The 13421-nt window shown below is 47.7% G+C and overlaps 1 protein-coding gene across 3 annotated transcripts in view; it reads right to left on the bottom strand.

The window, feature by feature from the left end:
- The window catches only part of LOC311516100 (t-SNARE domain-containing protein 1-like), a 698551-nt gene extending 685536 nt beyond the window's left edge, over positions 1 to 13015 (bottom strand). For all 3 annotated transcript variants that reach the window (XM_084619794.1, XM_084619795.1, XM_084619793.1), the window contains exon 1: positions 12940 to 13015. The gene's annotated coding sequence lies outside the window, so the exon portion shown is untranslated. The remainder of the gene's footprint in view (positions 1 to 12939) is intronic.
- Between the last annotated feature and the right edge of the window lie 406 nt (positions 13016 to 13421).

Raw genomic sequence — 13421 nt, 5'->3', positions numbered from 1 at the left:
GAAGCTAACAAGAGAAAATGGAATCTTTTCTGCACTTCTACTGCAGGGAAGATTCCATCTACCTGACGCTCGAGTGATACTTCAGCTGAGTATTATATACTGTCAGTGGAGGGAATTCTTCACTTTCACCCTGGTTTTTCAATCATGCTAGAAACCAGGGGAAAAGATAGCATCTGGACAGATTTGTCATACATCCCTGTACCATAGAAGGGAAATTCAGAGTCGAGCATCCTGTCTTATTATAATATCACAATACTTTCTATACCACTCAATAAGATTCATTTCAATGGATCCCAGTTTTGACATTTGGCTAGAATGAGAATGAGTTATAGTAAATGAGGAGCCATGAAACTTCACTATGTTGCATGATCAGTACTTTATTTTGAAGAAACGGTAGTTTTTTCAAAGCAGAGTAGTGTAAAGCCTGAGGCCAGCATTTTCAAATTTGGATACCAAATGTTTGGCACTTAATTTCAGTCAGGCACTTATATGTAATGGAAGTTGCAGGTTCTCTGCACACTGAAAATCAGCATCACATATATCTGGCTGCCTAAATATCATTTTCAGTATCAAAGTTTTAATATTTTGACCTTGGTTATCATTAGGGGGAAAAAAAGCTCCCACTAAAATGACTTGATTTTGCACCACCACTAAAATTGTGAACGATTTTATTGCTTGTAAGAGAACTTCAATAAAGGCCATATAGCACTGGCAGATCTGTGCATGCTTCCGCACTAACAGTTCTGCTGATTCACTTCAGAACTGAGCGAGAACACCCACCTATATTCCAGCACTGGGGTCAATGAACTGGTAATTCTACCTGCGAACTTCACTATCGCTAGTCAACCGCCCACTACTCCATCCCCACTTACTTCAACAGAATGAAGAAGGAGCCCCAGACCTTCTGAAACTCATCCATCCATCTGAAGCGATACTGACAGGCAAGCCAAGAAACTGGACATGCCCAGACTTGGCAGGGTGTATTTATGAACTTACTGGCTCTCAGGACAATGTTCCATTCCTACAACTACAAATGTGCATGGGTTAGATGGGGCAGCATGCTTTTAATAAAAGCAAGCAGAAAGGCACAATCTAAACGGAGAAGGGATTTCTTAAAGAAGCAAATCTTCAGCAGGTGTCAATGACAATTGACACCCGCTAATGATCTGACCCCAAATGCTGGTGGCATTAAGGAAATCCCCACAATGCTTAGGAATCATGCAAAAGCCACTGCCACTCATTTAGTAATATGTTTATACGCACAGCTCAGGCAAAAGCACCAATAAGCACTAGAAGATTGAGGTTGTCACAAATAAAATAAAATAAATAAAACTGGTCAAAAAAATAACATTTTTTGTGAAAAAATTACCAACGTTCACCCAGGTCTACTAGTAAACAACAGCTACTTCTTTAGGTTGTGTCACTGTATGAACAGCCACAGACACAAAATGCCTGCTCAAAGAATACAGTTTGAAAGCTACATTTAAGATGCTAAGAAACACAGTGAAGGAAGAAATTGCTCTAAGCCATAATGCTGCACAGCACCTGTAAGGTTGCATATCAGACAATATAATTTTTTGCTAATTAGTGATATCATCTACTTAACTCTCCAGATCCAGATTTCACATAGGCCTGTTACAGTAACTACCATAAAAAGTTCACTTTGATTACCATTAACAAACATCTGCAGCAAAAAACCTTCACACAATGCTTTTTAGGTTAGCACCTTAAATGGAGGATCTCCTAATATTACCAGATTATCCACACATGTGGCAGCACTGGTATACTTTGACCACTGTAGAGAGATAAAATAGCCCCCATAAGTGACTGATGCAACTGAAATAAGGGAAGGAGAGAGGTATTCACTAAATGGTACCACTACAGAAAGTGACAAATGCACATTTTAGCAGAGAGGTACTGTACTTACAAGAGCCACAATAAAATTATACAAACTCAATTGATCAGCGTCTGCAGTTCCCATTTCAAGGCAGATGAAAGAGAAATAAATAGCAAGCTAAGAAAATCAGTCATTCACAGCATTTTATTAAATAAGATGCTAGCCAGTGAGTCAGCACAGTTCTATTAGGTTCTTGTAGAGTCTCATCTAACTTTCCCATTACTAAACAGATTACTACACAGATAAACGGCAGTGCCTTTTTTTTAAAAAATGTCTTTAGCGCAAGATTTAAATATAAAACAAATTGCACAACAAAAGCCTTCTGGCTAGAACCAAGCGCAGTATCTGAAAGTTTCTCCACCAGGAGCTCTGAGCTTGTAGACAGACGTTATAGATGATCTAGGATAGGGATCGGCAACCTTTGGCACGCAGCCCGCCAGGGTAAATCCCTGGTGGGCCTGGCTGGTTTGTTTACCTGCCGCGTCCAGATTCAGCCGATCGCAGCTCCTATTGGCCTTGGTTCGCTGCTCTAGGCCAATGGGGGCTGTAGGAAGTGGCAGCCAGCACATCCCTCGGCCCGTGCTGTTTCCTGCAGCCCCCAGTGGCCTGCAGCGGTGAACCGCGGCCAGTGGGAGCTGCGATCGGCCGAACCTGCAGACGCAGCCGGTAAACAAACTGGCCTGGCCCACCAAGGGGGCTTACCCTGGAGGGCCACATGCCAAAGGTTGCTGATCCCTGGTCTATGAGCTCTTTCAAATTTTTAATAGGATATGCCTATTCATCTTAAACTATACATAAACAGATCCATAGCAATTTAGTTGCCATATTATAAGAAATACAGGTAGCAATACCTAGAATAAAGATTGCCCAACACTTCCTAGTAAAGACCCTCTTTTCAGTTGCTTATAACTTGGCCAAACTTTAACCATTCATGCTGAAATTTTCCATGTTGGAACTTAGATGTCTGTCTCGGGCTGAATTGTTCTAGACAGTTTCAACAAAAATGATTCCGCTGTTTCTCAGAATGAAGTTAGGGGAAAATATACGATCCTTGCAGTCCCTTCTAACCCTATGATTCTGTATGGTTTGCCCATTTTAAATTTATTCTTACAGCTGTTTTGCTAAGAAATTTTAGCACCTCCATGCTTTGGAGCAAGGATTTGCCCTGGTGTCACGATTGTGCCTTTTGCCATCTGCATGAAAATCAACCCAAATTTGTCAAAGTTATGAGCCTCTGAAAATCTCAGTTTGCACATACTGAATAGAAACTTGCTAGAGCTCAGCAGCTAAATTCTCAAATGATTCTGTCTGCAAAGAACTTGCTCCAGATCCCAGCTGAGCATGACTCTCCTTGCAGTTGCTCCTCCCAGAAGCCAGAGTCAATGTGGGCCAGGGCATAGGAACAGAGCTGGGAGATTGAGAGCACAGAAGAGACAAACCCATCTCTAACAGTATTTTTTCTACAGGACAGACCTGCTCTAGGGATGAATCAGGGCTGTGTAATGAAGGAAACTGTTTGTAGGACCCTGCCTCATTCATTGCAGAAGTTGAAAGGTGTGTACTGAATGATGCAGGGGATTGCTGCAAGAGAAAGGATAATCTCATGGCTGCCCTGGAGAACTGGATTCTATCCCTGCTTCTGCCACAGAGCTCCTGTGTGATGCTGGGCAAGTCAAATCAAAATGTTCATAGGTCTTCCTTTTCTGGGTGGCCAGTTTACTCCACTTGAGTCTGGTTTGCTGAAGCGCAGAGTACTCCCAACTGTGGTCAATGGAAGTGTCATAAACACAAGGCGCTACATAAGGCAAAGGACTCTGAAAAGTCAGGTCCTAGATGCCACAAACTGGGCACCCAAAATTAGTTGACAGTTGACATTGATGTCTCTGTATTTCAGTTCCCCATCTGTAAATTGGGAATAACGTCACTGCTTTACCTCACAAAGGTACTGCAAAGATAAATTTGTGTAACGTTTGTGAACCACTCAGATGCTACAGGGATGAGTGGCATAGGAAAGTTTATGAGGAAATTAATGATTCCATATTCACAGCAGAGTTTGAAGAGTGTGCAGTAAAAGAAGCCCAGGGCCACACGTTGAACGATGAAAATAAAACAAAAATACTATTCATTCAGTGCACACAATCCATCCTGCGCACTGAATGAGGCCGGTGTCCCGTAGGAAAAAAATGTGATCAATTACACACACACACACACACACACCCCTCCCTGTGTTCAAAACATCCTTCTTCATCAATGTCAAGTGTCTTGACACGCCTCTTCAACATCCACCTATTTTACCTTGCTTTCAACCACGGATTTTCACTCCTGTGCTCTCTAATCTTTCCTTTTGTCCTAAGCAAGAACGGGTGTAAATACAGAAATTGCACTGATTTTAGCTAAAGGTGTAATGCTGCTGAACCAGTTCAATTAAATCAATGCAGAAACATCACAAGTTGAGTTACATGCATGCAACTTCTGTATGTAAACTAACCCTGAGTCTGAATTCTGAAGTATCAGAACTTCAGAGCAGGACTTATATTTATGTTTTCCCTAACTTAATGTTCTAGGGTTGCCTAACTGATTTTTAAAATCTTTGTAGTGGAGCCATGCCTTGTGCCATATACAGGCCTCATTAGTGTGGGGAATGAATGTAAAAGAAAATGACAATGTTACACAGTAAAGAGCACAAAACACTTTACAGCTAATTAATTTGCACTTTTGAGAATTTATAAAGATAGCATGACAAAAAATACCCACATAAGCCATCATAAGCATTTGCTCAACAAGCCCTAAAACAACGTGACATTTCATATCCACATATTTCTTAAGACTATACAGCTTTGCAATATGACAAATGTTGCATCTTAGGGCACATCTACACATAAAACACGGCACTGGTGCAACGGCAGCACTCTAGCACTTTAACGAAGATGTTCCAAGCCAACAGGAGAGAGCTCTCCCATCGGCTTATTTAATCCACCTCCCCGAGAGGCAGTAGCTACATTGGCATCTGAGGAAGTGAGCTGTAGCTCACGAAAGCTTATGCTCTAATAAATTGGTTAGTCTCTAAGGTGCCACAAGTCCTCCTTTTCTTATTGGCAGGAGAAACTCTCTTGCTGACACAATGCTGTCTACATGAGGTTAGGTCTATATAACTACTTTGCTCCGGGGCATAGGTGCTGGAACTGGGGAGGGAGAGGTGCTGCAGCAACCCCTTGCTTGAAGTGGTTTCCATGATATACAGGGCAATGGTTCTCAGCGCCCCCACTACAAAAATTGTTCCAGCACCGCTGCTCAGGGGTGTGGATTTGTCACGCTCTAGTGATGTAGTTATACTGATATACATCTGCAGCGTAGACCAAACCTTAGGGCTGGTCTTCACTACGGAGAGATCAATGCTGCTGCAATCAATTTAGCGGGGTCGATTTAGTGTGTCTAGTGAAGACCTGCTAAATCAAAGGCAGAGCACTCTCCAGTTGACCCCAGTATTCCAGCTCTCTGAGAAGAGTCAGGTAAGTCGACCGGAGAGCGCCTTCCGTCGACGGAGCACACTGAAGATACTAGGTCGACCTAAGCTACATCGACTCCAGCTACATGATTCACATAGCTGGAGTGGTTTAACTTATATTGACTTACCCCGGTAGTGCAGACAAGCCCTTAGTTTGATACTCCATCCAAGAGGAAGTTGGAATAAACTTTGTAGTTTTATTTTGCACGCATCCCTCCCAGACTTAACTATACAATTCATTTCCTAACTGAACTGGAGCTATCATACTGGATCAGAGTAGTGATTCATATTAATATCCTATCTCTGACCACTGCCAGTTCTAGATGCTTCAGTGGAAGGTGCAAGAATCCCTGGAGGAACAAGTTATGGAGTAACCTGTGAATAGGAAAAGTTTCTTCCTAACCCCCATCATTCTATGCTCATGCCCTGAAGGATAAAAGTTTATATCCTTCCCAGCAATCTTTTGATTAAATAGCACGGCAAGTGAGCAGCAAACACTAATAGCTACTGAGGATAAGCCCCACCACAACCAAAGTACAGTAGATTTAAAAATGTGCTCCTTATCAATTCAGACCCCAATCCTGCAAAACAAAGTTACAAATATGTGTAAATAAACACTCCAACTTCCTCAGCCTGTCTTTGACGATGCAATTTTATTGTCAGTAAAATATTTGTTACGAGCTGGCGGGCTGGAAATCAGAGTGAATGTAGAGAGGAGGATTTTTTTTTTTTTTTAAACAGCTCTCTCTCTTTCATTGAGCACTCCCAACAACATCGTGCCAGATCACAAGAACCAGAGGATGAAATTTACCGGTAGTTTTACTGTACAAGAAAGGGACAAGAGACATACAAACAAGGGACACCCACTCTCCCACTCTGCAAACAGTACAAGTAAATCAGATGTATTTAATTCTTTATAGTTTTATAATCTTGGGTATTATTAGCAATACCGGTAAAGAAAACTGTTAAGTGCAATTCTTACATTGATCCCTTTAGCAGAAGTAGAATGCCAATTAAAAATGCACAGCAATGTTTTTAAAATGCCAAAATTACTGATCATTTGGTGGAAATAGCCGTATGTTCATTAGAGCTATTGTGTTTGAGTGTCTTATTATATAATGATTAGGGGATAATACGTGGGGAAGCAGTGTGACCTCATGGACAGAGCATCAGACTGGGATTCAGGACACCTGCAACTCCCAGCTCTGCCACTGATCTGCTGGATGACCTTCATCAAGGTACTTCATTGTCCCATGCCTCCATTTCCCCACGTGTAAAATGGGGATAATAATATTGACATCCTTTGCAATACTCTGAGATCTAAGAGCTGGTTATCATCATTAAGTAGCCACTGCAAAATCATCAATTTCTAATCTTCAAATCCATCCCAGCAATACTGAATATTCTGTTTTGCAATGTCAAGATAAATAGCTTAAGCCTTTTAAACATTTATTTTCTATTTTCGTATATTAAAAAGAAAACATCCAACAAGAAAAAACAGGTAGCATAACATACTAAGTTCCCTGTAAATTGTGCAGCCACATGGCTGCGCAGGCAGGGAGAGGCGGCCCTCCCATGACCCAACCCAGCCCCACCGGAACTGCCAGGGCCATGGAGAGGAGCCTCTCCCCTGGCCCTGACCAGCCCAGCCCAGCCAGAGCTGCCGTGACCGGGGAGAGGCGACTCTCACCCAGCCCCAAACCGCTGTGGCAAGAGAGGGCTGGGGGGGAGTCCTCTCTCCCCGCCGCAGCCTGCATCCCAAACCCCTCATCCTCGGCCCCACCCCAGAGCCTGCACCCCCAGCCAGAGCCCTCACTCCCCCACACCCCAACCCTCTGCCCCAGCCCTCCGCCCCCTCCCACACTCCGAACCCCTTGACCAACCCCCACCACACGTCACTTCCATATTGGTGCACATAACAAAATTCATTCCATACATGGATGTAAAAAATTAGAGAGAACATTGATAACATGTAATGTCACCACAACAGATACTGTCAAGTACTATAGGTTAGACACAAATATTAAGGCTTCAGTTCTGAAAAGTAGTTAAGCACATGCTAAACTTTACACATGTGCTTGAATCACAAGTTGGACGAAACAATCCACACATAATTGAACTTCCCAGAGCCTGTGTAGGGTCCTGCAGTCATATGGGTCTGCAACTGTTAATCCCAACGCTGGATCAGGAACTTTATGAGCCAAACTCACCCTGATGCAGAATGGCTGCACAATGCTCTCCTTACCAACTAAAACCCCAATCCTATATAAACTGGATGAAGATAGTCTCCTGTGCCTGCCTGGAGCTCCCACTGCCACATATGCCACTCGGAGCTGAACTCATTGTAAAATCAGAGCTCCAGGCAAATTAAAGTTTTAAATTAAGAGATTTGCAATTTAAGTGGTGCCAAGGGCCTCATGCGGACACACTGCACTGAGGTGAATTTCACTCAAAATAAGAACAAATGTTTTATGATTTTTTTAAATCAGTTAAAAGTTTGTAGATTTACATATGTCCCTGCTGACAATCCCCTATGCATGGGAAACCAAGTGAAAGTGATTCAGCTAGGTTCACTCCCCAAGCTAAGTGAAGCGTAGAAAGTCAGAGAGCAGAAAGGATTTTTAAAAAAAAAAAAAAAAAGATTTTTATAGTTCTTTCTATTTTAATCTATTCAATATCTTCATCAATGATTTAGATAATGGCATAGAGAGTACACTTATAAAGTTTGCGGATGATACCAAGCTGGGAGGGGTTGCAAGTGCTTTAGAGAGGATAGGATTATCACTCAAAATGAGCTGGAAAACTGGAGAAATGGTCTGAAGTAAACAGGATGAAATTCAGTAAGGACAAATGCAAAGTACTCCACTGGATGGACCACAAAATAGATCTTCCTCCCAATACCCATTGGCCGCTGGGGTACATTGGCCTGGGAATCAAGAAGCCATGAGTTCTACACTCACCTCTGTTAATTAGTGCCCTGCACAACATTTAGAACTGAGCAGGGCCTAGTACCCCACTGAAAGATTACACAAACTGGCAACAGAACACAAATCTCTGATACAGAAGTCCCAAGTCTGATGCATTTAGCCACACTGCCTCTCAGAAAGAATCTGCCAAATGTACGTTCTTAGCAATGCTGTCCGTAAAAAGGGGCTGTTCATGCATTCTTAACACTCTCTGATTGTGTTAGGTAGCCTCCTCTAGTAGCTTGTTGACACAGGTTAACAGCCTACTGCTGCTGTCAGAATTTGGCTTTGCCTTTTTCTTTAAAATAAACCTTGTGTAAGTAACCATTATAATGCGTACACACAAAGAGGCAGAAATGAGGCAGCCTGGGCATAAAGTCTGGCATCTTTTAACTTCTGAAAGCTTGATTTTGCAAACTTCACATTATGGTAACATAGATACATATAAAAAACTCTCTCTCTAGGAACGCTGCAAGTATGTGTTCTAAAGGGAATCATTGTTCAGGCTCTATTTCTACAACTGCTATCCACACAAAAAAATCCCAGTGATGACTTCAGTGGGAATTTGCCTACATAGGGACATGTATATAGATGCTAGTACGGGTCTATCATCCTCCATTCAGCCTCTAACTTTACAGCCCATATCCTGGATTCAAGTTTTTACTAGTATTTACCAATGGGTTCTGTAACAGTGATACCAACCACTGTTAAGAATGCTGATTCCAGAGCAGACACACTCCTGTAAAATAGGGCCCCAATCCTGCAAGCTGTTCTGCCTGGACACACTTTTACACTAACACATAGCTTTACTTAAGTCAGTAGCATCCGCCTAAACACAGGCAGAGTAGCTTGCAGACTCAGAGCTCAAAATTATACATCATATTTATACAGCACCCAAAAATTTGCTACACGCTTTGCAGAGCCAAGAAGAAGACATATGCCCTACAATCTCATTTCACAACATGACACTGAAGAGTGTAACATCAAGGGTTGCAGGGTTACAGCAGTGCTAAGATAACCTGGTTGCAGTTACGCTGGGCACAAGTCTCTGTGCTTCCATTAAAGCCACATTTGGGGTTTTCTTTACATTAACTCACTGCTTGTAGGTGGTGTGGAAGAACTGAGTTTTTAGGAGGGAATGATGAGAGACATTTATTGCTTGGTTAGCAGGCACAGGGAAGGCGTTCTGCATGTAGGTGTCATCACTGAAGAAGTCAGAGCCAAGAGCGGGACACGAAAACAAAGAGGACATCAAGGCTGGAGTCAGTGACTGAGCAGAGGAGAAATGCTATAAGATTAAAAGTCAGAGACGTAGGCTGGGGCTGAGTCATCATTAATCAACCCAATAAAAAGCTCAAGAGGGATAATATGCCACTCAATACCTTACTGCCCTCATGACTAAGAAAAATACCAGCTTAATTAAAAGGGTCACTACCAGGGTAAATATAGTTTTAAAAGGATGAGTCTTACCTTTGTCACCACTACTAGTTGAAACGGGGAACATTTAAAATCTAGCTTGCTTTTCAACATTTTGTCTTGATCACACAAACATTTACATCCCTACTTAACTTTACACATGCAGGTAGTGACATATTCACATGCTTAAAGTTAAGCACGTGCAAATACTGGGTTGTAAACGCTGTAGGAGACTATTTGAAATTCAAACAAGTGGTTTTCAGTTGATGTTGTGAAATCATTTGTGAAAACATTTTTGCTGTTTCAGAAACTATTTTTGATATATTTTATAAACCAAGACACAGATGGGACCTATATTTCCTGACAGCATCCCTTTAAACGTTTGATTTTGATTGATATTTATACTATGAATCTAGTTTTATGTGCATTTATAAAGACATTTAGCTCTTTGGAAATTTAAAAATATACAGAAAAAACCTGCTCTATATCACTCAAGCGCTGTGTAGAAAGTGATGCTTTCTAAACCTGAAAAAAGTTGTAAGAAGTTTTGCTTGCATTATTGGATTCTGATAGAGGTGTTGCTAGTAACACCTTCCTAGAGGTGATAAATGCCATTTTAAAAACATGCCATGTAATACCAGGTAGTAGTCACCAAGACAACAATCACCATATCATATCCACGAGTGACATAAGTGAGCAAAACCTTTTATTTAACAATGGTCAGAACTGACTATCATCCAAGGTTGCTATATCAGAGAGAGGTTATGTATTATCCAACTTTCACTGTTTTCATTAAAAAAAGCATTAGGAAACAGCTTCAAAGTGACATTTCCAGCTAGAGGGGGAAAATGTATCCATCTACTTAGGTGTACCATGAATGTGTTTCCCCCAAGCCATTTGAAAACAAAATCCTGTGGTTGCTATGCATGAAAAACACTCTGATCTGGAAGGACACAGGGGAAGGAGAGTTCAGGTAACTGCCACCGTACAAGACACACACTCTCTGCAGATGCACCCCAGGAGAAGTTGAGAGGAGAGCTCAGCTGTGACATCTGCAGGCAGTTCTCTGGAGGGAGCATTCCACAAGGAGACATGGGTAAAACTGACACCTACCCACCTCCCACTCTCTGTGGGGCACCCCCAGGAGAGATGGGAGAGCTCAAACTGCTGGTATTCATTCACACACCCTCAGTGAAATGCCTCAGGGGGAGGCACATGAATAGGTCTGCAAAGGTCAAGCTAGTGAGCCAGCTCCCCTCTGCATGTTTCTCCCCCTCACTATGTGGGGACCAACAGGGGGAGATGAAGGGAAGCCACCCGGACCTCAGACTCTCCTACGGGACAGGTGTCCCAGAGGGAGCTCAGGTCCCTAATACCTGCACCCTCCTCGTTTGCAGAAGGCTCCCGAGAGAGACCAGGCTCGGGCACTGGAGAAATACACAGATACCCTTAAAAACAATGAGGCGTTCTGCTGCAAAGGGAGAAAATGACAACCCATGCCCCTGACCCAGACCCATACCCATACCTGCCTTCTCTCTGCATGGGGACACCTTGCCCCCCACCCCCAGTCCTCCAGCCACACACCCCTTCTCTCTGCATGGAGACCCCCCCCAGGTCCTCCACCTACACCCCCTCTTCTCTCCCCAGGGGGACCCCGCAGGCCCTGGACCCACCCACGCACACACCCGCTCCTCTCTCCCCAGGGGGACCCCGCAGGCCCTGGACCACCCACACACACACCCCCTCCTCTCTCCCCGGGGGGGCCCTGCAGGCCCTGACCCACCCACCCATGCCCCCCCCTTCTCTCCCCAGGGGGACCCTGCAGGCCCTGACCCACCCACGCACACACCCGCTCCTCTCTCCCCAGGGGGACCCCGCAGGCCCTTGACCCACCCACACACGTCCCCCTTTCTCTCCCCGGGGGGGGCCCCGCAGGCCCTGACCCCCCCTTCTCTCCCCAGGGGGAACCAGGATCCCGACCCCCACACACCCCTTCTCTCTGCATGGGGACCCCCCCAGGTCCTCCACCTACACCCCCTCCTCTCTCCCCGGGGGGGCCCTGCAGGCCCTGACCCCCCCCTTCTCTCCCCGGGGGGACCCTGCAGGCCCTGACCCACCCATGCCCCCCCTTTCTCTCCCCGGGGGGGGCCCTGCAGGCCCTGACCCACCCACCCATGCCCCCCCTTTCTCTCCCCGGGGGGGGCCCTGCAGGCCCTGACCCCCCCCTTCTCTCCCCGGGGGGACCCTGCAGGCCCTGACCCACCCACCCATGCCCCCCCTTTCTCTCCCCGGGGGGGGCCCTGCAGGCCCTGACCCACCCACCCATGCCCCCCCTTTCTCTCCCCGGGGGGGGCCCTGCAGGCCCTGACCCACCCACCCACACACCCCCTCCTCTCTCCCCGGGGGGGCCCTGCAGGCCCTGACCCACCCACCCATGCCCCCCCTTCTCTCCCCAGGGGGGGGCCCTGCAGGCCCTGACCCACCCACCCATGCCCCCCCTTCTCTCCCCGGGGGGGGGCCCTGCAGGCCCTGACCCACCCACCCATGCCCCCTCCTCTCTCCCCGGGGGGGGGCCCTGCAGGCCCTGACCCACCCACCCATGCCCCCTCCTCTCTCCCCGGGGGGGCCCTGCAGGCCCTGACCCACCCACCCATGCCCCCCCTTCTCTCCCCGGGGGGGGGCCCTGCAGGCCCTGACCCACCCACGCACACACCCCCTCCTCTCTCCCCGGGGGGGCCCTGCAGGCCCTGACCCACCCACCCATGCCCCCCCCTTCTCTCCCCGGGGGGGGGCCCTGCAGGCCCTGACCCACCCACGCACACACCCCCTCCTCTCTCCCCGGGGGGGCCCTGCAGGCCCTGACCCACGCCCCCCCTTCTCTCCCCGGGGGGGGGGGCCCTGCAGGCCCTGACCCCCCCCTTCTCTCCCCAGGGGGACCCCGCAGGCCCTTGACCCACCCACACACGTCCCCCTTTCTCTCCCCGGGGGGGGCCCCGCAGGCCCTGACCCCCCCCTTCTCTCCCCAGGGGGAACCAGGATCCCGACCCCCACACACCCTGCTCTCTCTGCAGGGGGGCCCCCAGAGATCCCCCGCCATCCGTCTGCAGGCGGGACCCCGCCCCGAGGCCGGGCGCCCCCCGCCGCACGCAGCTCACCTGCAATTGTGCGGGCAGCGCCGGGGACAACCCAAACATCACGTGACCGCGCGACCGCCCCGCCCCTCCCCGCGGAGGCCGCCTCGCCAACTACATCTCCCAGCGAGCCGCGCGCCGGGCAGGAAGGGGCGGGGCTTCCGCAGGGGGCCGCCCCGCGCCCCTCCCGGGGTAAGGCCCCGCCCCGGCCGAGCCTGGCGCGCCCCTCCGCCCCCGCCTCCCTCGAGTCCCGGCCCCGATCCTGGCCCCCGGCCCTGGCTCCTCGTGCCCTGGCCCCGATCCTGGCCCCCGGCCCCCGATCCTGGCTCCTCGTGCCCTGGCCCCGATCCTGGCCCCCGGCCCTGGCTCCTCGTGCCCTGGCCCCGATCCTGGCTCCTCGTGCCCTGGCCCCGATCCTGGCCCCCGGCCCTGGCTCCTCGTGCCCTGGCCCCGATCCTGGCCCCCGGCCCCCGATCCTGGCTCCTCGTGCCCTGGCCCCGATCCTG

Source organism: Lepidochelys olivacea (genome assembly GCF_965140295.1).
Source record: "Lepidochelys olivacea isolate rLepOli2 genome assembly, chromosome: 2".
Classification (NCBI taxonomy): Eukaryota; Metazoa; Chordata; order Testudines; family Cheloniidae; genus Lepidochelys; species Lepidochelys olivacea.
This window is presented reverse-complemented; position numbering and strand designations above follow the sequence as displayed.